Source organism: Balaenoptera musculus, chromosome 10, assembly GCF_009873245.2.
Source record: "Balaenoptera musculus isolate JJ_BM4_2016_0621 chromosome 10, mBalMus1.pri.v3, whole genome shotgun sequence".
Classification (NCBI taxonomy): domain Eukaryota; kingdom Metazoa; phylum Chordata; class Mammalia; order Artiodactyla; family Balaenopteridae; genus Balaenoptera; species Balaenoptera musculus.
Genome location: NC_045794.1, coordinates 64558473 through 64586134, shown reverse-complemented (window position 1 = coordinate 64586134; position 27662 = coordinate 64558473). Strand labels below are relative to the sequence as shown.

Here is a 27662-nt window from a genome sequence, read left to right as displayed (position 1 = left end):
CCCTGACAAAGAGTGGTGACTTTGGATAAGGAATAAGGATGACACTGAATTCACACATCTAGGGTTACCTGCCAAGGAGAGCAAATGAAAGTTGCTTCTTAATGAAATCCTGACCCCTGTGCTCTTGAACTCCTAACTCTCCCTTCACCTAATTTAAAGGTCAATATCCATAAAATATCTCCATGCTCGGTCTTAATGTCAGTATTTTTATTTCTCATAGGCAAACAAAATAAAATGACTTCTAATCAAGGACAGCACCGGGTAAACTGTGAAGAGAGCAAGGGTTTTGGGGAGGCTCTCAGATCCTGCTCTTTCCCCCCCTTTTCCTTTTGGGTTGTTATAATTCTTCTATTCCTCTCCAAGTCTCTCAAAGCTTGGTCTTGGGCAAAAATTTGATATGAGTCAGTTTCTAATTTGTTTTGAGCTTAAATCCACTTGGCCCTTCCTTGTTAAATGTGGACTGAAGGCTCTGAGCTCTTGTAAAGTCGTTTTAGGCATGTGTGGCACTGAAGAGAGGGACGGGGTGCCTGAAAGGACCAGAGTCAACTGTCTAGAACTATCCCTTGGAGCAGCTGCTTCCTCTAACTCTCCATTAGGTTCCCGGGTGAGGGAATCCACGGAACATGGTGTCCTCTGCAAGGCACACTCTCTTCTTCCTCATTCTTTCCTCTGTCTTCTCTTTCTCTTTCCAAAACAGGGAACGAGAAAGAGGAAAAGAAATTGGAAAGTGATAGGCTTAGGGTACAAGTCAGCTTCTGGGAAGAAAGAGGGTCATCTCGGTACACATTCCTCCTCTTGCGTTCACTCAAACTCAAGAGGAAAGGAAAAACTGCCCATTCTCAAGATTGTTCATGCTCCTATTTTTCACAAAGCAAAACATGACCACCTTCTCTCAAGGCACAATTACTTAACATTAGCAGTCACGAATATATAAGACAATTTAAGCAAAATAGAAAGGCCTGAGGCTTCAGGAATAACACGATCCACAGATGTCCCTGTATTTTGATGATCTCTTCTTTTTGTTTTCAGGACTCTCTGAAAATATTCATAATAGAATCCTATTATGGATTATCTGTCTGGGCCTTCCTAGTTGAGACCAGCCACACTGTCCCTAGGAATGACTCCCAAGGGCCATGTTTTTGTTCCAAGAACAGCTTTCTGGGCTATTGCTAATTAATACAGGATAGGCCCTTTACCTCAAATGGGAAAATCAAATTACTTTCCTGCTAATTTGGGAGTTAAACTGTTGGGCCTCGAGGAGAATTCTAGAAGCCCGGAGAACATATTCTTGCCCCTGAGATCTCTGTCGATGCACTGGATCCCGCTCTCCCTGAGGTGTGAAAGCTTAATGCTTCCTTGGATTCTGTAGATACCTCAGTGCCTTTCCTATAATATCACTGAGACTTATGCCAGCTCAAATAGTTTCTGTGGCTTGCCATTCAAAGATTCTTACTTAATACTGTGATGAGACCTATATTTATCCTGTGAACAATCTAATCCCTGTTTCTCTGACTTTCTTTTAAGCATTGCATTTCCAAAGCCACTTGTGTGAGTTTATGTTTGCTCTTTATCTTTCTGATTTATTTGATCCATTTTCTGTATTTTGCCAAACTGGATTTGGTTGGGTAGGGTAAGGCAGACGGATGGAATTTTAGGGTTTGATATACGACTCTATAGCATCCTCAACTCTTACTGTGCTTGGAGGTTATTCTTACATATACTGTTTGATGTAGTATTTAGAAACCAATCTCTTGACCACCTAAGAGTGTCAATATGGTCCTTCTGAATTCTGAGGCTCTTCAAGAATACCCTATACTATTAGCATCAAAACTAACCACTAAGGGAAGTTTGAAGCTCTTCCCCAGGGCTCTAATAAAGTTGTAGTAAAACAGAACTTTCAGAAACCTAGCAGAGTTTCCATTTCATGCTTTCTTCTTAACTGGTATCAATATAGTATAAATTTCACTCAAAAAGAAATGTGTTTTTGCAAGGCTCTCCTATATCTTGGAAGCAACCTTTTCCTTAGGTGGAAATCAGTGCGTAGTCACATTTCCCTAAGCCCAAATCATGGCTGTAGAGGTGATCAAGGGATTCTCTTGAAAGCAGCTGGACTTAGATATGAAACAGAAAAATTATATTCATTGAAAATTACTATTAGTCTCTATTTTTTTTTATAGTTTACCGAATGCACTGAGGCAGAGACACATAAAAGTAACAGCAAAAGCTGACAAAGATATTCCAACTCTCTTAAAATAAATGACATTAAGGTAGATAGGGGTAAAATTATACCCATAATTTTATCTGTAGACCTCTCTGTAACAATAATGGATGGAGAAAGACCTGGATTATTAGTGAAACTGACAGATGGAAAACAGTAAGTTCAGTTCAGAAATTCAGGCAAATTTTTGATTCTAAAAGTGTATAATGTTACGTAGTAAAAGAAATCTTTCTTTCTTAGCAAAAGCATGTCCATGTAAATTAAGACAACACAAATAACAACACAGTTCATTCAAACAGCAATTAATTTGGGGATTGGTTACATGTTTGGGGCTGCTTCTTACTCTTTTTTTTTTTTTCTTTCTGGGGAACCTTGGTAGCAATTGCAGGAATTGTGCACAGAGTCAAAGGAGATTGGGTAAACTCCTCCATTAGGCTTTTCCAGTCTAATCTACTTGGGAGAACCAGCAGATGTAGATATTTAATAGAAATTAATCTCTTTCTGTTATTCAGTCTTCCAATGCTTCATTCTTATACTGGCTACACTGATGTCCTAAGCTCTGTTGGCAAAATGCTGCTGTAGTACAATTTCTTTGCTGCTAGAAATGAAAAGCTCTTGAGATTGTTCTTGCTTACATAGCTGCTTCAGGTGATTACATCTTTACACAGATGTTAATTACTCTCAGGAAAGCTCCCCAAAGTGTCAGGTGTGTAAAATAATCTTGCTGTGGATCCCAAAGAGTGACTTCAGGGCTATTAAATATTATGGATATTATTTCTCACTCTTGCTGAGATCTGAACTCCTCTCTGATAAATGTAGGGCAGATGGTAAAACCTTTATAAAGTAACCAGCTAATCATCAGAATGGGTTACTAAAAAGAAGTTATACACATTAGCTTTTAGCTCATTCCAAAGTCTGGGCCAGCTTCAATGAGACCAAAGACACATAGCTAGCTCGACGTGGGAACTCTTATTAAAACTTTAATCAGTGGGTCTCAGACTTCACTGTGCATTAGACGCCCTCTGGGAAATGTTTAAAAATATTAATGTCCAGGCCTCAGTGTAGGCCAATTAATTCAGAATGTCAAGAGCAGAACCCAGGCGTCAGTGTTTTTAAAGCTCTGCAGGTGATTCCATCGTGCGACCAAGGCTGAGGATCACTGCCATGGTTGCACTGCCTTGCTGTCCTCAGTCTATAGTTTGGTAACATCAGTGCAGCAGTGGCGGGTGGGATGGTCATTTGGAAGAAACAAAACGAGGAGTCTCTGAAGGAAACAAAAGCCCTGCCACACTGGATAGTGATGGGAGCAAGCATTTCAAAAATATCAACCACAGAGCAAAGGACTCCCTCCAAGCAAAACAAAACTAAACCCACGAATAATGCAACTTCTAAAGTAAACGTGAAAAGAACTAGAAATCGCAACAGACAGGCCATGCGGTGACTATCTTACAAAGAGGCAAACTACAAAGATATCCGCTCATTCTCACCTCAAAAACGAAGAAACAATAACATAGGAACAACTGTAATATTTTATTGATTGTGGCTGGTGCAATTAAGACGTTGAAGAGCCACCTTAGTGCTTTGTTAATGCTTCAAGATGCAGTGAGACTTTAGGCGGTTAAATTCTTACACTAGATCACTAGTGTTTAAAGATCAGGGACAGATACCTAGGAAAGACTAAATGACACTGGCAGGTTGATTGGAGAGAGTATCTACTCAGGAGGAAATAAATATAGGGACAATATAGGAAGGGGTTTGATGATTCTAATACCACACTGAGCCCATATTTAAGAAAAACCACATACCTTAATGGGCTGTCAAGTTCTGTGTTACTTTATGAGTGAAAAGAAGGATATAACTTTATTTTGCCACCAGTCTACTAGCAATCGGAAAAAATATTACATGATTCTTAAGCATCTGTCAGCTTTATCTTTGTCTTTACCACATGCCTGGTGCTCTGAACATAGGTGGAACTGAGGAAAATATTTACTAAACACAAGAATGAAGAAAAGCATCAGCCCATATCTCATGCTGGCTGAACTCAGAGTCTGGCTATTTAAAAGGAAATGTAAATTGAATATAGGATATTGTCTTTTCAAACATAATATTAGACTGAACTATATGAAACTGCCATTTTTATAGGTCAAAATGAGTCAAATAGCAGTTTCATAAGGTTGAAGAATATGTTGTAACCTAAGTGAACACAGTCTGTTTAGTTTGAAAGCTTTTCTCTCCAGAAGCTGGATGCTATAGATGTTCAACTGCTCCTAGAAAAACAAAAGTGGGGTCCCAGTGGAACAGCTGAATTTCTGACCAGGTGTCCACATCAGCAAGCAATATGTCAAACTCCATTACAGGACCTGATGTCAAAGGCTTCAGATATTCAAGGATGGCTGATTTGATACATGAAACTGATTTCATCAGGAAAGTGGAAAATGATTATTCTGAAGGGAAAAATATCAAACTGACAGAAAATAAAAGTACAGGTATTTGAACATTACTGTCCTTCTTTGCAAGACATACTGTGCCCAAAAGATTAAGCAGCTTAGTCAGTATTCAAGCACACCTGCTTGTTCTGATAATATATTTTTCCTATGATTATATGTTCTTTCAGAGTTCGGGGTCCAGGATAATTTAGGTCCAACAGTTTCATATGCTGTTTTAGGAAACAGAGAAATCTAATACAGGCTTTAAGTCATTAGATAGAGTGCTATCAGAATGTAAGAGTTGTGAGTTGGTGCACAAGGATTTATTAGCCCAAAGTAGCCATCGTGGGGCTCACACAAAAATGTCAGAGAACAAACATCAAAGTGTGAAGAGGAAACAAATAGAGAATTCTCTCTGCAGTAGTCTTAGCACCATGGATTTTGAGGAAAGGTGCCTAAAAGCGGTTCTTAAGTAAACCAAATAAGAATACACTAATCTATCTGCTTTCTTCTCACAAGCATCCAACTGAATGGGCATGGTGAGTTTCTAAACATCACTTACACATGGACGTCTACAACTCAGCTACTTTACTTAATGCAATGACATCGGTAAGAAATACGTTTTATAGCACAATTCTGTCACACAGTGCAAATACATAACTGAATACATAATTGTTTCACAAAGCAATACTAAGCCTCACTGCATCTGATGTAACTTACACTTTTGATTTTGTCCTATTTTATTCCATTTAAAATGTTTGTCACAAACCACTAATTTGGTTCCATGACCCACTAATAGGTCACCATCCACCATTTAACAGGCACTATTTTAAGTTATATCTTAATAGAACCTCACACCACTGATAAACTAGAAGTCAGAATAGTTTGGAGAACCATATCTACCTTCAGTTTTTGTCTTTGGAATGATGTTGGGAGGACCCTTTTAAATTATTGCATATAAAGGAAAATATGCTGGAAAGGTCAGTCACCTTGCCCAGAGTCACACGGAACTGGCAGAGATCAGATTCAGGTCCAGACATAACCACTTCTAAAACTTTTGAATATTCCATCCATCCGCAGTGACTTTCGGGTGATATTTGCTGTTTGTTGCTCTGGGGCATGGGTAAGAAGGAGCTATTCGTTTCTCTTCCCTGTAAATGAATCTTCCTGACTACTAGGGTGACTTTGAGTTGGGGAAAGGGCAATGGCAAGAACAGGACAGTGGCCTTGGTGAAGAGCCTGGTCCCTAGTCTACATTCTGGGGCCCCAAAATTAAGGTTCCAGGAAATAACGGCTTTTCACAAAATGACCCTCACTACAAAATGATCAGTCCTTTCCTCAAACAGTAATCCACAGAGAGCCAAATCAATTTGACACAAACATACTTATCCACAAAACAATTCAGCATGATTTTATAAAATCTATAAAAAGATTCAGTGCTTACGTACAGCTATCAGTTTTATAAACAGCACCCCAAATGATGAGATCAAGAAAACTTGTTAATCTGAGAAAGAGTTCATAGAAAGGGCAAGGCTGAATGTCTGAGTTTTTCTAATCACATTTGAAAATCAAAATGTTTCCTCTAGAATTTTCTTGGATAAAAATGTCGGTTTATGATTTTAAATAAATGATGAAAATCTTCTTTCACATAAAATGATTCAAAAGGACTAACTCTGCCCTTCTTCTAATTACACATCATTGAATTTTGCTTTCATCTGCGAAGTCCAAGGGAAACAAAATTAATTATCTAGGGGTCCACAATTTTTAAATATCTACATTAATTAACTACAGTGTTTTTGGTGTTAGCTATAGACCCAAAAGACATGATACTCTACTACTAATTTTCTAAGAAAAAGAAAACATAGGGTTACTATAGAAAATAAAGCATTTGAGTCAGATAGAAGGAAGTGTTTCTATAAGATGTAAGATTCCCTTTTTAGAAGGCCTTGACTAATTTCAAAACTGCCTAGAGTTAGGCAAGAACTACATAACTTCTTAGCGTTTCTTTTAATACTATGTTTTCCCTCAAATATTTTTTAATTTGATAATTATTTAAGGTCTATTCAAATGGAGTAAATGGAGCACTAAAGGGTAATATCTCTTCTTATTTTCATGTCATTTTTATTCATAAATTGTTAGGTAAGAAAAATGCTGTTGTTCTGAAGTCAAAAGTAACGTAATACAAAGGGACACATTCATGAAATTATTGTACCTAAGTCAAACACAGATCCTCATAAGACCGCTTTCACGTGCTTTGTTTCAATAATTCATCCCTTCACACATTTGTCACAGACGTGCTGTCCCTTGCCATTGGTGTCTGTCTTTGATACCAGTGAGACTGAGTTGCAACATGCAGCCCACGTTTCTCCCAATATTAGTTTGATACAAAAGTTGGATGGATGCTTGAATAGCGAGTACATGTGGCTGTTCCTTTGTATTTTCCTTCTTTATTACATTTTCAGAATCAAAAGCAGATAAGCTCTTACACCAGCCACTGTTATCAATATCAAGTAGACATACACAAAAGATATGTGAACAAAATGAAATTTGACATGTCAATAAGAGACAGACTATTGTAGGGAAGTACCAGATAATTAAATTTAAGAACGAACCTAAATTTCGGACTTCTCACAACACAGTGTGATATGGCAGACAGAGATAAGAATTTGTACTTAAAAACTCATGTAGATATCAACTCACATTGTTTTTTTCTGTAATAGAACAAATAGAACAAAGCAACTGTAAGGAAGGACAGTGTAAACTAGATATACATGATTTAAATGCCAATGGGTTGCTTGGATTACTTTTTGACATCAGAAAGAAAAAAAAAAAAAAACCCTGCAATAATAGGAAATTGTGGCAAGTATATTTTATCACGTTGCTTATTTAATACTTATCTCCCAATCAGAGATTATGACCTTTTTGAGGACAGTGGTCTCTTTTATTTGCCTCTGCCAGGGTGCTTGGCATATGGGAGATTCTCAGTAAACAAATGAACAGTTAATACCTATAAACCCTACTCATAGAGGCGGCAGGTGAGGCAACGCTCACAGGCCGCATAACACAGTCACGTACACAAGCTCATGTTCAAATACTAGCAGAGACCCTCTACAAAAGGTGCACAAACCCAGAAACTTATTTTCTGGAATTCAGTGTCTTCCATTCTCCTGTAAATTTTCTAAGTCTCTTTCCAGTATTTCTGATTGTCCCATTTCTGATTCTTTAACAGATCTGTATATCCCCCCTCTTAGGCTGATTTAATCTCTCTTTTGCCTACTGATTTCATTAATTTTCCAGCACAGTCCCTGAATCAGATATGTTTACATCTGGACTCTATTTTTTTTTTCTCAGAAAACTTTCTTTCCCTGGGTCTTATTTATCCTAGACACATCCTGTTCTCCTTCCTGTTTATTTCACTTCACACACTACCTATAATCTCCAACTAGGCTGTGGAACACTCAAGTGCATTAATCACATTTTATTCATCTGAAAAATTCTAATATCGAATTCAGTTACTGTCACTTAGCAAAGGCAGTTCAAATAATCCTTGTGATATTAGCTATTCTTCCTCTCTATATTCCAATTTATATCTTTTAGACCTGTAAGCCCAGAAATATAGGTACATTTTTTCCCCAGGAAATTTTTCATTTATATCTTGGTTCATAGGCAGATGATTAATTTCAGAGTTATAAAAACATACTATAAAATTGTAGGCCACTGTTAAGACATTCCATTTCCAAATTAAGAGGCACTGGAGCACATAGGTTAAGAGCCTACAAGTATAAACATGAATATGCACATAAATGACTACAACCGTATGAAAAAGTTTCACGATTGGCTCCTCTTGCATTTAGTGCCCACCTTAAACCAACTATATGTCTAGGAAAACACAGTCATGTACTTTTATTCATCCTATATTTTGAAGTAGAAAATGTGGATTAAAAGGAAAAAAGTCTCTCAAAGAAAGAAGAAGATCAGCTAAGTCATAGGCACTAATAGAACAGTGAGTTAAGAATGATTTCTACATGTAATTTATTTTCTTAATCAGGAAAAAAAAAGAACTTCCAACAAATGTCACTCAAAAAAAAAATCTCCTCAGGAATCACAGAATATAAGTGTTATATGTATTCTTAAAGATCATATAGGTCCGGTATTTTCAAAGTATCCTCATTTACAGAAGCACAAATGAATCTTGACTGAGTATCTACCTCATAGCACATGCTGTCATAGGTGCTGAGAGCCCATGGAGAAGAAAACAGACGTCCTTGACCTAATTAAGGGTGGGGAGGAAACATCGTATAGGTCCAAGCAAAAATATATACAATGTTCAGTTAGGGATAACTTCTGTGCATTAAAAGCAGTTATTTAAATATGTATTAAATATGGAGGGACTTGGTACAGGTATGGCTGCTCTCAGTAAAGTGGTCAAGGTAAGAGGCTCTAAGAAAATGACATTCTCATCCAAATAATGAGAACTGATTGGCCCCGCAAAGATCTAAGGAAGGCGATTTCCAGGTAGAATGGGCAGGGCAAGAGCAAAAGCCCAGAGATGAGACAGTTATGGCTCATGAAGGTAAAATGGCTATTATCCAGATCTGCTGAGTTTAAGTCCACTAAATATATGTAAGATTATGATATTTTAGGCTGTGGTTTTCCCTAAGCTAACAAGAAACATGAAGTTACTGGAAATCATGGTGTGTGTGTATGTGTGTGTGTGTGTGTGTAATTCTCATCTGTGATGAGAGATAATCTTCATTACAGCCAGCTTAAGTTTGTTGGGTTATGGTTTTCTTTCACTTCTAGAAGCAACTAATTTGTAGGTGATACTCTAGATTTCGTTCCTCCAGTGGCCGTTTAAAAAAGGGTATTGTAGAGAGAGGGTGAAATATTTTGAGTGTACAGCGGATATATTTTTGGTGACATCATTTGTCCTGATTTTAAAGCCAATGTCTCCTGTAGTAGACATGGATGGTTACCTTCCTTAGACAGCCTAGCTTTTTTAAAATTAATGATGGAATCTGGGTTATAAGAAATGACACATTTGTCTTATCAATTTAGATAATACTATTTCCTTTTGCAAGGGGTGGGCATTTGATATTGCTCTGGACAAGAGACATGGGGGAATCTGTTGGTAATTTTCTGGAAAAAATTTTGCTCCCCAATCAGAAAAGAAAGCTAACTGAAAAAAAGAGACCACCCTTTTTGGCTGCACACTCTACTTTCCTTTATCCTGCTTTCTCTGTTGCCACTTGACGACACGATGCTTGGATGGCTGCACTGGCACTGCACACCTGGAGGCCAGGCCAAGAGACTCTCATAGAGGCTGACCCAGGGTTTTTACAACAATTATCTGCTGAGTGATCTAACTCTAAAGTTAAACTTAATAAACAGACATGGTAAAGTGACAAAACAAATATCAGTAATATTTATCTTTAAGCAGCTTCTGGTAAGGTGTTCTTTAATTTGCTGCTGAGAGCATCCTACTTAATACAAATCTTCTTTTGATATTTCCATCCCAGTCATTTCTCCTGGGGCCCAGCCTCCTGCGCCTAAGAGCCTTTTTGTCATCCCTTGAAAGTCCAATGAGAATCTCAAACCTACTATGTAAAAAATAAAACTCTATTTATCCTCCCTTATTGGATCCTGTTTTGGATCGTCCCCATCATCGTGAATGACTTTACCAAGCTGTTCAAGGCAAAAATCTAGGATAATTCTTAACTTTTTTCCTCTTATTCTCCATAACCAATCTATCAACAGGTCATATAGGTTCTACTTTGAAAATATGTCTCAAGTCTTTTTACTTTTCCCCTTTATACTTCCATGAGCCTAATCAAAGCTACTAACCCTCTGATAGCTTTCTCACCTGCACTGCTGCAATAACCTCCTTCTGGTCTTTCTGCCTGTATTTTTGACACCTAAATATATATTCTCCAAAGAAGTAAGAATGAATTTCTAAAATAGTCAATCATTGCATGGCATTTTCCCACTGAACACCCTCCAATGGTTTCCCATTACACTTGGTAGAAAATCCAAACTCCCTGCCATTTCCCACCAGGCCCTGCGTGACCAGGTTTCCACCTAACTCTTCAGCTTTATCACCAAGCACATCCCTTCCCTCACCCTTCACTGGCCTCCTAGTTATTTTGTCTCCTTGTTCCTTCTACCTTCTCTTTTCCAGGAGACGTTGTCAAGACTCTCTCCCTTGCATCCTTCGGGGTTCTACATAAAGTCGTCTTCTCAGTGAGGCCATCTCTGAACAACCTATGTACATTTCACACCCACATACATGTTACACTCACATTTCCTCCTTAACACATGTCACTAACATGTTTTACATTTTATGTGTATATCTTGTTTGTCGTCTGTTTCCCTAGTAGAACGTAAGCTCCACGAGGGCAGGAGTTTGGTTTATTTTGCTCACTGATACATTCCCCAGTACCAGGTATAATGCCTGACACCTTGTAGATGTTCAAGAAATACTTGTTGGATAAGTTAATTGATAAGTGACTGACTGAATGAGGGATGGTGACCAGTCTGACTTCTCGACCACAGAGGCTAGTACTCAGAACAGTAAACTTTGGTTGAATAAATGAACAGTTTGTAGTAGAAGGTGAAACATCCCTCCACAGCTCCATTACCTCTTTCACCTGGCATGATAGCTCAGGGGCTGGCTCTTGTTGAGGATTTTTGCATCTCTGTTCATGAGAGATATTGGTCTGCAATATTCTTTTCTTGTAATGTCTTTCTAGTTTTGGTATTAGGGTAACGTGGGCCTCAGAATGAGTTAGAGAGATTTTAGAGAATTGGTATAATTTCTCTCTTACATGTTTGGTAAAATACACTAGTGAACCCATGTGGGCCTGGCATATACTGGCTTTTTAGGGTCCATTTTATAAATCCCTAATGCAAAGTGAATATTAAACAGTAATTAGGTATGCAGAGTACTATAGGCTCTGGTAAAGTTTTATATCCCATTAAGAGCAGTAGCAGGGGCAGGTCATGTAAAGTTCTATGGCTTCTAGTAAGGACCTTATATACTTGTCCGGGATAAGGATATAACTAAATGATATAATAAGAAGTGAGTAAAACAATGAGCCCATAATCCTTGATCTAGCCTGAAAAATCTGTGTTTCCTGATTTTTTTTTTTTTAATATCTTAAAAGAATCCAATGTTCTGGGCATAGCCTATGAAGTTCTTTAACCAACATGTGATCTCATGATTCCATCAGCCTCAGAACCCTCCTCCTATGTGACAGATATATCTTTCTGTCCAGAAAAAAAGAGTACTATTTAAAATAAAAATATACTTTATGAATGCCTATTTTGCTTGAAGAGGGCACAGACTCATTAAAAGAAACATCTCAGGTCAAAGGAAGCACAGAATGTCATTCTGAGTATCTTAGGGCTGTAGGCTTAGTGCTTTTGAAAAATGTACATAAATATATTCACAAAAGCAAGAAAAAGAAAGAAAGAAAGAAAGAAAGAAAGAAAGAAAGAAAGAAAGAAAGAAAGAAAGAAAAAGAAAGGAAGAAACATACATTTCAGAAAGTCTGCCTTCACATTTGCCATGATCATGTGATTTTAAAGCCAATGTCTCCTGTAGCAGACATGGATGGTGTCTGACTTCCCAGTGTTCTTTGAGGAATGCTTCCTGGTGCACAAACTGGCTCTAAAGACAGACTCCAAAATGTGTTAACAAAATACTCTGAACAGCAGCAGCATTTCTGAAATCCAAGGTGACCACAGTGAAGGACGACATTCATTTGAATATAAATTTCAGTACATGAGCTTTTTTGAAAAAAAGAAGTTTTGTTATTTCATGATCACACTTTATAAAATTTTAGTATTTATTCATTCTGCATTGTGGTTTTTTTGAAAAAAGAAATATCAGAAACACTGAGGCAGTTTTCCACCTATATTCAGAGACTGATAATGCTGATGGCATTTTTGGAAAAAAGAAAGCTAAGTATTTAATCCTTCATGTGTGTATGGAAAACCACTCATCACAGTCCAGAATCTTATTATAAAGAGACATATAAACAAATATATATTCAGTTTCGTGAACTAAATTTCTGCATCCATACCAAGCAAGTGGATGATTTATATTCCACAAGCTAAAAAATGTAGTTTCAGGATATGAATAGAAAGCCTTTCTTACTGTGGAAGAGTGATTCTTCCCTTTTAGAAGAAATCTGAATTTCATTATATACAAAAAAGAACTGTAAGTATTAGAAACCTAATAACTTTTACTCTTCATAGAACTGTTAATTAATACATTTAAATTTTACTTTCTGAACAATAAATAATAGGCAGAGGCAATTTTTAGTCACTACAATGTGTTAGATGAAACTTTGCAAAAATTGTTGTAACCATGTATTTATTTGTTTCATTTTTTAAAAAAAAAGAAAAACTATAAACTTAAAAAAATTTTGGAGAAAACACAATAGATTTATTTGAACTGTCATATGTTCTAAAGTACCAAAGATCTACAAACTAAATGGTGTATTAGAGATACACAAAAAGAAACTGGAATAAATGATAGCAATATAAATTCAACTTTATGGTAAACACAAAGATTATTTTTTATAAGGTCAGATGTATGCATATAAATCATCTTCCCTATTCACCAGAGACATTTCTTTCAGTATAAAAACACAAACTGGGTTTCCCTGGTGGCGCAGTGGTTACGAATCCGCCTGCCAATGCAGGGGACACAGGTTCGAGCCCTGGTCCGGGAAGATCCCACATGCCGCGGAGCAACTAAGCCCTGCACCACAAGTACTGAGCCTGCGCGCCTAGAGCCCGAGCTCCACAACAAGAGACGCCACAGGAATCAGAAGCCGGCACACCGCAATGAAGAGTAGCCCTCACTCGCCGCAACTAGAGAAAGCCACGCTCAGCAACAAAGACCCAATGCAGCCAAAAATAAATAATAAATTAATTAATTAATTTTAAAAATAATAAAATAAAAACACAACCTGTTAGATTTTTGGTTTGAAAGCTCTTGCCTGTATAGAAGAAACTGGTGGCAAAACACTACCCTGCCCATTCACAACATAATGCAATCAGAGAAGATTAAATAAGTATAAGACAGTAGTCCATGGGAAAAGCAGGCAAGAGTCCCTACAATTTTTAAAGTTTTATGTAATTTTTCCTCCCTTTGTGTTCTTTTAAATTTTCTCCTTCCCCCAAAGGTGCTTTTAAAAACAAAAGAACAAAGGTGTCAGTAAGCAAAAATAGATTAATGTAAATTTTCCTAACCACAGAGAATTTCTATTGGATGAACACTTTTTGAAATTATTTCCTTTGTTGATTTCAGTAGATACTGTAAGACATTTTGCATCCAAAATAAACTTGAAGCATAATGACCATAAATCAGTTTATAAGCCTTATTCAAGGTTCTAAATTATAAAACTAAATTATAAAACAATTTCCTTACATTTATACTCAGAAGTAAAACAGCAGCACATAAAAACCTCCAATATTTTTAGAATTAAAGGTTCTAAAACAACATAAAGAATTTATTATCTGTCTTCCACCTGGAATGTTCCCATTTTATGAAGGGGGTTTGTGAGGGATGGTGAACGGGCTAAGTGTATCTGTGTAGGAGCACTTCCTTGAATACCATCACAGAATGATCATTTCTCCTTCTATACAACATCAAAACAACCACGAAACCCAAACGATTAATCTGGTCATTCTCTGGACTTGGCTGCCATCTTGACAGGAGTTATTTTGGAAATGGATTTTTTTTTTCGGGGGGGGAAGATTATGTTTTTGGACTCTCCTGTTGCTCATTCCATGTAATAACAAAGTCATAAAATAACTTATCACCTAGAAACTTGTAATGTTGTGCTTCTACTTCAGGAAAACCTTCAGGTTGATTACCCTAATCAATTAATTACCCAAATACAGTGTCAAAACTTATCTATCAATATAAATATATGAGAATTGGGAAGTGTTATAAACATGTATTTCTTTACTGTCAGGCAGAACTGTATAAAATTTTTCTGTTCTTTTCAATAAATTCAAGAACAGAATTTTAGCATTCTCTTCTGTAGAACATCACATCCTCTCATCTGCTATTCTTTCCGACAATTTAAACACATTTCTCCCTTTTGGGCCTCGGTGTCTGACATTTCTTGTAATGGCCTATATTTACTTTAAATCCACATCTGATGCTTCTCTTTTTCTCATTTTCACATCTTGAAATTTCTTTAGTCTTTTCTGACAAGGTGATGTCTCAAACCTTAAATAATTTTGGTTTTGTTGCTGTTTCTAAATTTCTTTTAATTCTTTTATTTTTAAATATATTTTATTGAAGTATAGTTGATTTACAATGTTGTGTTAGTTTCTGCTGTACAGCAAAGTGATTCAGTTATGCATATATATTATTTTTCATATTCTTTTCCATTATGGTTTATTACAGGATAATGAATATAGTTCCCTCTGTTAAATCTTTATTTTTAATTTTTATTAGATAAGAGTTGATTTATACTTTTGTGTTAGTTTCAGGTGTACAGCAAAATGAATCAGTTATACATATAGATATATCCATTCTTTTTTAGATTCTTTTCCCATATACGCCCTTACAGAGTATTGAGTAGATTTCCCTGTGCTATACAGTAGGTCCTTATTAGTTATCTGTTTTATATATAGTAGTGTGTATATATCAGTCCTTGTATTAGTTCTTGATGTTGTGTTTCAATTATGGATCTAAATTAGAACTAGGCTCTCTAATACAGTGATCTGTCCAGCATTATTCTTATGTTTCTATTTGAATATCTTAGAATAATGCTGGTTTTTAATAGTAGCATATTGCCAGCTCTTCAGCTGTTTTAAACCAAAAACTCCATCTAATTTTCTACATATTTGATAGCAAATTTTAATTCGCCTTTGCAGTATGTTCCTTTCATGAATATGTTTTAATACTTTCCTATTAAATTCATCCTTTATGTTTCCTAATTTCTGATCATCATAATAAATAAACACATTAGCTTCAAGAATTAAATAGAATGAGAATGTTTATATGTCATTGTATGTATAGGATGTTCTGAGTTTTTAATTATCTTAGTAAATTCTGTCCAGGGCATAAGAAAACATCACAGGCACAAGAAGGGGTATCATTGATTTGTGAATGTTCTATCTAATTTAAGGGGTAGATAAGGTACTAATGTAAATTTCTTTGTCTTAGTATTTGGTCTGTCTCTAGTTCTTAAGGCTTTGTCCTGGGTAAAAACACACTCTTGCTAAACCGCTCAGTCATTAGGTCTGCTCCTGTGCTAGAATTCCCTCGTGCCCTTCCATCTCCTTCACAGAGTCACTTTATTACATGAAGACGTTGTTAATGATCATAAGCTGCCTGGCAAGAACTTACTTCAATTACCCCTACAGTCTTTTTTCTTTATCTCTAGCTCAGCTATCCTATATTTACTAAGTGTGCTTGGCACAAAGATGGTTTATAGGTTTAACTATTGATTATTTATATATCTCTCACACTATTACAGAATAGTTGAGCAAGATAAGCATTTACATGTGTACACATTTAAATGTCTGGATGTGCATTTTGAAATGCAATAGTTTACATTTAATGATGGGTCAAGAATGGTAACAATGATTTTAGGAGAAAATAAAGATTTTACATTTGAAGTTCCTGTTCAGAAGAATGGCAATGTTACAGACTAGCTAACTGAAGAAGTAAATGATCAGGACAGTGCAGTTTCTGTATTTTAGGCCACTTAACTGTCTATCAAAAAGGCACCTCTCTGATGCTATTAAAATTTCAACCTTTTGACATATAAAGATATGTCAGCAATGAACTTGGTCTGTAACAATACGCCATTGATGATGTCTTTTTTAAAAATCATTATTTATTTATTTATTATTTATTTTTGGCTGCATTGGGTCTTCGTTGCTGTGCGCAGGCTTTCTCTGGTTGCTGTGAGCGGGGGCTACTCTTCTTTGTGGTGCACGGGCTTCTCATTGTGGTGGCTTCTCTTGTTGTGGAGCACGGGCTCTAGGTATGCGGACTTCAGTAGTTGTGGCACACAGACTCAGTAGTTGTGGCTTGCGGGCTCTAGAGTGCAGGCTCAGTAGTTGCGGCACACGGGCTTAGTTGCTCCGCGGCATGTGGGATCTTCCCGGACCAGGGCTCGAACCTGTGTCCCCTGCGTTGGCAGGAGGATTCTCAACCACTGCACCACCAGGGAAGCCCGGTGATGTCTTTTTAGTTTAGTGAATCCTAGAATAACCAAGTTTTCAAGGCTGAAAACCAGGGTTTCACCAAAATGCAGATAATATATATTTTGTTACTCGAAATTATTTATGAGTGTTGAACTTCTTTAATCATTTTCTGAAAAAGTACATTGATTTTGCTGTCATTATTGAAAAAATAGTTTATATAAATATGGAATATAAATATGGAACTTGCTAGTTATTTCCCTTCAACACATGAAATTATTTTTTACACTGTCATCTTGTCTATTGTAGTTGACGAGATATCTATTATTTTTTCCTTGCTCCTTTATATGTTATTTGTTTTAATTGATTTTTAAGATCTTTGCATTATCTTTGGAGTGCTGTGGCTTTGTTAAAATGTCTATGTTTGAATTTGTTTTTCTTTATCTGGTTTGTGGCTGGGAATGATTTTCTATATGGTATTAATGGCTTTCTTCAAATATGGAAAATTCTCAGCTATTATCTTGTAACTAACCATCTAGAATTCCTAATAGATATTGGTGTGCTTTCTCATTTTATTCCTCTATGTTTCTTAAGTTTTCCATCTCTTAACATTCTGTGCTCATTCTAGAAAATTTCTTCAGATGTAATTCACAGTCCATTAATATCGTCTTAGGTCATTTCTCTTCATCCTAAAAGTTTTCATTAAATTTTTTAATTTGAAAACTATATTTTTCTTTTCTATGAGTATTTGGTTCTTTTTCAGACCTGCTAATCTGTTTTCATAGTGTCTTACTGTTGGCTTCTATTTCTTTCTTCTTTGCTTTTATAATTTTTTAAATGATTAGTTTATGCTTTTTTTCATATTGTTAAGCTATCTCAAAACTTTAGGATTTGAATGCTCTTGCTTATGGTGCCTCATTATGCTTTGTTATGTTGGATAATTCTCATGTGTGGTTTTATCATTATTCATTTAATTGTAAACTCATTTTAGTTTTTTTTTTTTCTTAAAGAGTCCTGTGTGCCCTGGTTCAGACATGTTTCCATACAGAATTGTAGGTTCCCATCAGTTTATATAAATTACATTTGGAGGATTCATGCACTGTGAATAATATACATTCAAGCCCCATACTGACATATGCCAAAGCCTGGTGTTTTGATTTGTCACAGTAGAACTATTTTTTTCCCTGTATTTCATCTAGATTCCTAGGCAGATAAGCTCTAGTCACTTCCCTGGATCAGTGGGTGCAATTTTCTTGCTGCTTCATCAAGAAGGAAGCAGCTCTTCGCTGATCCTGAATTTATGTGAGAATTTCAGTTCCAGATCTCGAACCTGCTTAGACCCAAGTCCTGTAGTCATTAGAGACTTGATAAGGGACCGACCTCTCCCTACTCAGTCATGACATCAGCTCTTCGTCTTTCTACTCTGCCTTCGAGCTCTCTTTCTTTTCTGACCCTTGAGGATTTTCAGGGTTTTAATGTGTTGTTGATCTACATATTTAGAAATATTTATAGTGATAATACTATAGATATGTATGTATGAACAAGAGGTGGTAAATGCTTCATCTCAGATATGAAATGAATTAGTAATCAGTGATTAACCTAGAGACATACAGTGAAATGAGACGATGCTTCACATAGTTTTGTGTGAATTTCACAATGTTAGGAAAAGGATATCTTTCCGGAGTTCATTATTATCGCACCCAAAACAATTTTATGTCCTTCAACATATCCCCCTGTGACCTCACATTCTTACTGGGTTTTGAAAATATCCTTTCATCTATTTTATACATTTCCTTCTGGCTCAGTTTTTCTAGAAGATTCTATCAAGTTCTCTTTGATGTTCCTGTGAACTGTATTATTCTCCTGGGTATATATGTTTAAGATATGTTTAGCTGCACATTACTTAGGGGGGTTTAATGTATGGCAAGGTGAAGATTCTTTAAATGCCTTAAAATTGGCAAAAATATTTTCAAATAAAAAAGATAATCAACCCCAAATAAACTAATGAGAGCAATACAACTTTTGCTTTCATTAAATTACAATAAGAAGTATTAACTTCTCCACAAAATATTTTTAAACTGAAATAAGTATCAGCACAAGCAAATATAAAAATCATTTTTATTATTAGAGTGGTTCTACTCTCATTGAATGTTGCATTTTAATGTTATTAGTTTATTTTTAAGTGATAATAAGTGTAAAGAAAATTGTTAAGAATTAATGTCCAATTTCTATAACTTTTTCAGGCTATTGGTTTATCTCTTCTAATGTCCAATTTCTATAACTTTTTCAGGGTATTGGTTTATCTCTTCTTAAATAGTGTACACATTCTCAGAAATTGCTATATATTCTTTTCTTATCATCTATTTCCTGAATTACATCCAATATCTTCAAGTAGGTAATTTTCCTTCCTATTACCACAATGAATTCTCGAAAGTCTATTCTTTTATATTGACTAGATACACACAATCCTTACTGAATTTAAAAGTGGCTAGTCCAGTTTCATCCATAGTGAAGTTACTTTGCCAGACAGAACGACAGAGCAAAAGATTTATTCTGATGTGTCCCAGAACAGGACACTTAGTCACTGGGAAATGTAATTAAGAAAAATCTCAGGATCAGAAACGATGCCTTTGGTGGCCTGGGTTGTAGGGTATTAGATTCCATAATGGCCACAGTGTAGCCACCGTGGCATTACTTAGGCCTAGCTTTATGGATTAGATTTCTCAGGCAATATAGCTTTATATAATATGCAAATTTATACATTTCATTTAAGGAGGTGTAAAGACTAAAAAGACTTAAAGTAAGTGGATCAGATTGATTTTAGTGCATAACTGACAACAGTAAGAATCAGTGAGATTAAAAAGAGTAGGATCATTGACTGGAAACAACTTGGAGGAAACAAAAGCAGAGAAGAATATGATTAGAGTTACTGGATGACCACTATTTTAATGGGTCTGAATATTTATGTGTTTGTTTCTTGTTAATAGTCTGCCTCTCCACTAACATGAAATCTCCATAGAACAGGGGTCTGGACACAGGGCTTGGAAGACTGACTGGCATAGGAAGTGCTGACTGGCATAGGAAGTGTGAACCCAGGCTCCATGATGAACAAGGTTTGTTGGGCTAAGGGAAAGTAGAGGACGAAGATATACTGATTGAAAACCTAAGTGTAGGAAACACCAAACAAGCTTATATGTGAAGATAACTGGTGATATAGGACTGGTCAAGCAATTCTGAAGTATCACTTCAAAGGGATGAGGGAACAAAAGCAATTGGGAAATTCAAACAAGGCTGAGTGGCAATACCATTGTTGTCTCATTAAGCCCAGGTTTTCCTAGTAGTTTTTGAAAGCTGTGAAGTAGAGATTGAGATAACTCAACCCAGGCATTGACCATTCTTGTCCTAAGACTCATTTGAATGTTGCCAATACTCCATCTTACCCTTTACTCTTGTTTCTTGAGAATGGAATGGAAAAGAAGGGTGTTTTACATTTAAAAATCTCTTTAAAACTTTCTTCAATGGAAGATGAACCATTTTTTTTTCCAAGTGGAATTTCCAGAGTGAAGAGGGATTTTAGGAGCCTACATGATAACTTCTGTTGTGCCTCAACCTCAACGGTAATAGAGATTCTGGAAATTTTTCTTTTAGACATTTTATTTTACTAAAAATTAGAACTGATGAAGTATTACAGGCCCTTTTTCTAGGAAAGGTATCTAACTTCTTGTTTCTTACACTGCACATTAGCCTAGTAGTGAGGCTTGACCAAAACAAGAGATGCTAGCTATTACAGGCCTTTATTTTGAAATTATCAATTTTTCTTTGAATGAAGAATTTTAGTTTGTTTGCTCTTCCATTTCCATTTCCATGGAAATGGAAATGGCATTTCCATCTACCATTTGTTCCTTAGGTTAAATGAAGGTAAAGGGGACTCAGAGCTGCTAAGACTTCCTTGACATCCAAAGAACAGAGGAAGAATAAGACAGATATGCCCTTACTTGGGCCTCATTCCCTGGGTTATTCAGACTCCTGTCCTCCATGCCAGGTACAGGTGCTTCCTGTTTTTTCCAAACCATCCAAATTTAATGAATAGAAAAGAAAGAGAAATAGTAAAACAGAAAATACTAAAATTCAAATGGAACAAAATATTTTTTTTGGTCTAATGTCTGGGCTAAAAGTAGCAAATTTAGCAAAGTGCCTAAAACACAGTAGATATTCAAGAAATATTTGGCAAATTAAAGAAACACCTGTAGGGGTAAATGCAGCAAATAGGTAAACTTGATCCAATTGAACATGATATACATATTTAAAATGCTGGTTCTAAAGCCCATTCCCAAAGATTCTGATTAAGTACGTCTGGCATGGAACCCGGAATAGATATTTTCTTAGGTTGGCTTCAGGTTACATTTTGAGATGTTTCTCAAAATATTTGCAGAGTAGAAGATGAAATTGTTTCTAAAATGCAAAGTAGAAGAGTATAAAATGGGAATATTTTAAGAACTGTATGGTAAGTACCACACTGTCAGATCATCAGCTGTGCCTTTCATTATAAAATGATTGAAATAACCACTATATATTAGCAGTGACAATTATTGCCTAAGAAAGAAACTTTTGATTCTAGGTAATATGCACTTTCAGAACCACTTCATTTGTTTTAATAATCTATGTAAGGAGATTATAAAAATTAGCAAAGAACATGTTTCAGCTATAACAACTGTGATCCTGTAAAATCATACTGCATCAGAGATAACAGAAACTTCCAGCATTCAAATGGTTCATTCCCCAAAGGTGAAGAACTGTGTTATAACACAAGCCTACTGGACAGATTTATTTAATAAGATGGTGAATTTATAGGAGTGTAGAATTGGTTTATTTCTGTATGATTTTAGTATCGGAGACCTATTGTAGCCAACTTCCTCAGGAAGAAACTAAGATGCAAATAGCAGAATAAAGTTCAAGACACGGCCTCATACTATAACATTATTTCTGCTGTATACAATGAGAATCATGTGAAAGACGATTCTTTAGAAATCCAAAACTTCAGTAACATGAGACTCCCAATAATGATTAGTGAGATAATTTAATCACCTCCAATTTACTTCAGAGAATTGTGGTTATGCTGAGTGAAAGGGTGTTGGAAATGACAGACCAAAGAAGCAATTTGATTGGTTAATGAAGAGTCTAAGAATGATAATTGAATTTGATGGAATTCATTAGTTGGGACATTCAAGCAGATACTCTACAACCCCAATTATGTACTCTAACATATGTAATAGTCACAATGTGATATATGTACTTCATTGTTGAATTAGGCATATAGGAAAGAGTAAGGCAGAGTATGGCACAAAGAAACATCAGCCTGAGACAAATCTGCCTCCACTCCCACCCCTTACCCAATATTGTTGCTAATTTATCATCTGTACAGCAGGGCACAAAAGCACAGAGGAAGATGCTATGACATATTCTTTTAGAATGCAAGGCTGCTCAAGATCATCTACAGATAATGAACCATGACAACTTTGGATTTGATGAAGTACAAAACGAGAGTGGGAGAAAGCAAAAATGTTATATAAGTGGCCAGTGCCCCATCAACTAAACTAGCACATCAAGGGCGTTAATACTAGTAATAATTTCAAAAGACATGACAAATACTAAACATTCTTTTGAAGTAAGAGATACAGTTCTCCAATTTTCCGCACAAATGCATTTTTCTCCCACATATCACAAGTTCATCAACAAAACATATCAAAGTTTCTGGTTTTTTTCCACGTACCTTACTTAGTTGCAATGAAATTTCCAGGAATGAAGCAATAGGCAGGTGAATGGTCTCCAATTCAAAGCCAGGCGTTTGTCAAGCTCTTGCTAGTTCTTGTTTTCCTGGTTTCCCTTGAGAGAAAGAGAAGAATGGAAAAAATTCATAAAAATGCTGGCCTGCAACTCCGCACCCGCCTTTGCTACTGAGTGTGTATATAGACTTTTGCTGATGTGGCCCATTCATTATTCACATCCAGCTCTAGCTTCCTCATTTCCTGGTTGCGCTACGTGCTCCAGGCTAAGAACCAAGAGGTATGAATCATGTGGACATAAAGAAAAATCTAGAAGAAGAAATGTTTCAAGAAAGCAACTTTTTTTCCTATTTCTTCTGACATAGCCTGTTCTATGGCATTGCTCCGTAGAGGAGAAAGTGCATGTGCCGCCACAGAAGGCACCCAGTGGAATTACCACCCAGGGGGATTATCTCTAAGCAATTCCTACTTTGTTTTGCTAACACGACTCCTTGTTTAGGATACTGGAGTGCTGTCCTTCTCTGGCAGTGTTCCCTCACATTTTAGAATTATTGAAAAGCTAACTGAGTCTATTTTGATTTGTGAATCTCTTTGCAAGCAACAGCAGCTGCAGCCGTGCTAATAAAAAAGAAAGGCATTGTTATGTACCTAGGAAGGACATTGAAATACTGCACATACAAAAACATCTGAGTTGTGGAGGAGGTCTATCAAATATTCTAATAGTTCCCTCTCTTCCTTGCTTCCTTTGCCCTTTTCTTCTCCCTCCTTTCTTTTCCATTCTTTTTTCTTTTCTTTCCTTCTTCCTTTTATTCTTTCTGTTTTCTTTAATATACTCTTTTATTGCATTTATTTATTCTTAGATACAGAGCAACCTATGGTACTATCTTATATTTGAGATTTTAAAATAATGATTTTAGAATATGGAATCTCAAAAACACTAAAGTAACAGAATTCATCCACGAATGCAGAAACTCACATAGGGAGACTTTAAGTTATCAGCTGCATCTTGTAGCTCCAATTAAGAATGGAGGCTTTGCAGATTCCAGCAGCTCTGATACTAATCAGACCATTGTGCTGTCTTTACAGCTGAAGTTTCAGTTTTCTGGAGGAAGCTAACATGGCAACACCCTGTTATTTGAGGATTCAAGTTTTCCTACTTCAGGATAAATGAATACACAATCTCCTGCAGCTTTCATTATATTCTGAATAGAATTTTTACAGTTCCTCTGAAGTTTTTAAGGAGTCCTCTTTGCCAACTAATGGACCAGAATCGTTCTGGCATAAATCCATGTAGGAAAATCTTTTGGGGGTTTCCTGGGCTTGGGAAAACCTTAGTTGTTGGTTTAAAGGAGAAGATGCTGCATAAGACAGTGTAATTCCCTGAGTGGTTTCTGAGCTCCATTTTGCCTGGCTGAGATAGACAAGGGAAGGTTGACTCCAGCTCAGGCTATTTCCATTATAGGTACTTATTTATAATCTGTGATTCATTCAATGAATATTAACTGAGTGTCTATTGTGGACTTTTTGTTGGCCAGGTTTTGGGGCTAAAAAATGAAAAAAGATAGTTTCTTGCTTCTGAAAGAATTGGCGAGACAGGTAAGGAAATAAAATAAATTATTACTACAAATAGATAAGTGTCACAATGGAGATGTAGGATATGGTAGGCATCGATAAAGGATTCTTCCCATCCTCTAGGAGAATTCTAAGTTCTCATGTGGAATGAAGCAGAAAACATCACGAACACTGTGTGTTTATGCACATCTATGTGTGTGCCCTTCACACACACGTGAAGTAAGAGGATAAAACAAAGTCCTGATCTATGTCACTCCCTGGAATTATTTAATAGTTTACATAACTGTGGCTTTTCACAATTGGATCTTCTTTTCAACAATGGTTCCAAGCATAAAATGACTTTTCCCACCAGAAAGCATTAAAAACCTCTTTCCCATGGCTACAGGTCCCAGAAAGTATCTGATTTCTCAGATCACAGCCCCCAGGGTCATTTTCTAAATGTTGGTGAGAATACATGAGTTAGTAATATATACCCATTTTGGAAGCCAAATAGCGAAGATTAAAAAACATCTGTCATTGGAGCTATGAGCCTACAAGCAAGCAGTAGACTTCCAGCAGAGTCTGGGGCAGGAACAGTATGCAACACAGATTTAAAAACAAAAGATTCAACTAGAATTATTTAGCTCAGTCACATGGTTTAAAAGGATATTACCAGCTCCCACCAGAACCCACTTTACAATGTGTTACATAAAACCATGGGTTGTAAACCTAAGACATTTTTTATACAAATTCATTCTTTCTCTCAGAAGTGATTTTCTAAATGCTTATTCGTGTCAGACAGGGTGCAAGACACTGAACGCTCACTGGCAAAGGAGACAAACGGCTGCCTCTAGTGCCCACCTCACCTCGCCCCATGGAGACTGCAGGCTAATGAAAGAGAGAGATGATAAAAACATACATACAGAGCATGTGTCATTACATACTTTACATGTAATAAGTTCCAAAAAGGACAGGTAAAGATGCTGGGAAAGTGAGAGCAGGGGAGCTTCATCCAGAATTGGCTTCCTTGCAGAAATCACATTCAGGAATTAGCTGGATTTATGGGTAGGATGGGGTAAAGGGGTAGATTCAAAATACGACAATATATGTGTAAAGTCCTGAGCTCCGTATGCTTGAGGAACAAGGACGACAAAAAGGGTCAATGTGCATTCCACCCAAAAACAACAGAATACACATTTTTCTCAAGTGCTCATGGAACATTCTCCAGGATAGATCATATCTTGGGTCACAAATCAAGCCTTGGTAAATTTAAGAAAATTGAAATCGTATCAAGTATCTTTTCCGACCACAACGCTATGAGACTCGATATCAATTACAGGAAAAGATCTGTAAAAAATACAAACACATGGAGGCTACACAATACATTACTTAATAATGAAGTGATTACTGAAGAAATCAAAGGGGAAATCAAAAAATACCTAGAAATAAATGACAATGGAGATACGACGACCCAAAACCTATGGGACGCAGCAAAAGCAGTGCTAAGAGGGAAGTTTATAGCAATACAAGCCTACCTCAAGAAACAGGAAACATCTCGAATAAACAACCTAACCTTGCACCTAAAGCAATTAGAGAAAGAAGAACAAAAAAACCCCAAAGCCAGCAGAAGGAAAGAAATTATAAAGATCAGGTCAGAAATAAATGAAAAAGAAATAAAGGAAACAATAGCAAAAATCAATGAAACTAAAAGCTGGTTCTTTGAGAAGATAAACAAAATTGATAAACCATTAGCCAGACTCATCAAGAGAAAAAGGGAGAAGACTCAGATCAATAGAATTAGAAATGAAAAAGGAGAAATAACCACTGACACTGCAGAAATACAAAAGATCATGAGAGATTACTACAAGCAACTCTATGCCAATAAAATGGACAACCTGGAAGAAATGGACAGATTCTTAGAAATGCACAAACTGCCGAGACTGAACCAGGAAGAAATAGAAAATATGAACAGACCAATCACAAGCACTGAAATTGAAACTGTGATTAAAAACCTTCCAACAAACAAAAGCCCAGGACCAGATGGCTTCACAGGTGAATTCTATCAAACATTTAGAGAAGAGCTAACACCTATCCTTCTCAAACTCTTCCAAAATATTGCAGAGGGAGGAACACTCCCAAACTCATTCTACGAGGCCACCATCACCCTGATACCAAAACCAGACAAAGATGTCACAAAGAAAGAAAACTACAGGACAATATCACTGATGAACATAGATGCAAAAATCCTCAACAAAATACTCGCAAACAGAATCCAACAGCACATTAAAAGGATCATACACCATGACCAAGTGGGGTTTATCCCAGGAATGCAAGGATTCTTCAATATACGCAAATCAATCAATGTGATACACCATATTAACAAATTGAAGGAGAAAAACCATATGATTATCTCAATAGATGCAGAGAAAGCTTTCGACAAAATTCAACACCCATTTATGATAAAAGCCCTGCAGAAAGTAGGCATAGAGGGAACTTTCCTCAACATAATAAAGGCCATATATGACAAACCCACAGCTAACATTGTCCTCAATGGTGAAAAACGGAAACCATTTCCACTAAGATCAGGAACAAGACAAGGTTGCCCACTCTCACCACTGTTATTCAACATAGTTTTGGAAGTGTTAGCCACAGCAATCAGAGAAGACAAAGAAATAAAAGGAATCCAAATCGGAAAAGAAGAAGTAAAGCTGTCACTATTTGCAGATGACATGATACTATACATAGAGAATCCTAAAGATGCTACCAGAAAACTCCTAGAGCTAATCAATGAATTTGGTAAAGTAGCAGGATACAAAATTAATGCACAGAAATCGCTTGCATTTCTATACACTAATGACGAAAAATCTGAAAGTGAAATTAAGAAAACACTCCCGTTTACCATTGCAACAAAAAGAATAAGATATCTAGGAATAAACCTACCTAAGGAGACAAAAGATCTGTATGCAGAAAATTATAAGACACTGATGAAAGAAATTAAAGACGATACAAATAGATGGAGAGATATACCATGTTCCTGGATTGGAAGAATCAACATTGTGAAAATGACTCTACTACCCAAAGCAATCTACAGATTCAATGCAATCCCTATCAAACTACCACTGGCATTTTTCACAGAACTAGAACAAAAAATTTCACAATTTGTATGGAAACACAAAAGACCCCGAATAGCCAAAGCAATCTTGAGAACGAAAAATGGAGCTGGGGGAATCAGGCTCCCTGACTTCAGACTATACTACAAAGCTTCAGTAATCAAGACAGTTTGGTACTGGCACAAAAACAGAAATATAGATCAATGGAACAGGATAGAAAGCCCAGAGATAAACACACACACATATGGTCACCTTATCTTTGATAAAGGAGGCAAGCATATACAGTGGAGAAAAGACAGCCTCTTCAATAAGTGGTGCTGGGAAAATTGGACAGCTACATGTAAAAGTATGAAATTAGAACACTCCCTGACACCATGCACAAAAATAAACTCCA

The 27662-nt window shown here is 36.4% G+C and overlaps 1 protein-coding gene across 2 annotated transcripts in view; it reads right to left on the bottom strand.

The window, feature by feature from the left end:
• SYT1 (synaptotagmin 1) overlaps nucleotides 1–27662 on the bottom strand; it is a 547515-nt gene that overhangs the window by 413218 nt on the left and 106635 nt on the right. For both annotated transcript variants that reach the window (XM_036866982.1, XM_036866980.1), the window contains exon 2: nucleotides 22595–22707. The gene's annotated coding sequence lies outside the window, so the exon portion shown is untranslated. The remainder of the gene's footprint in view (nucleotides 1–22594; nucleotides 22708–27662) is intronic.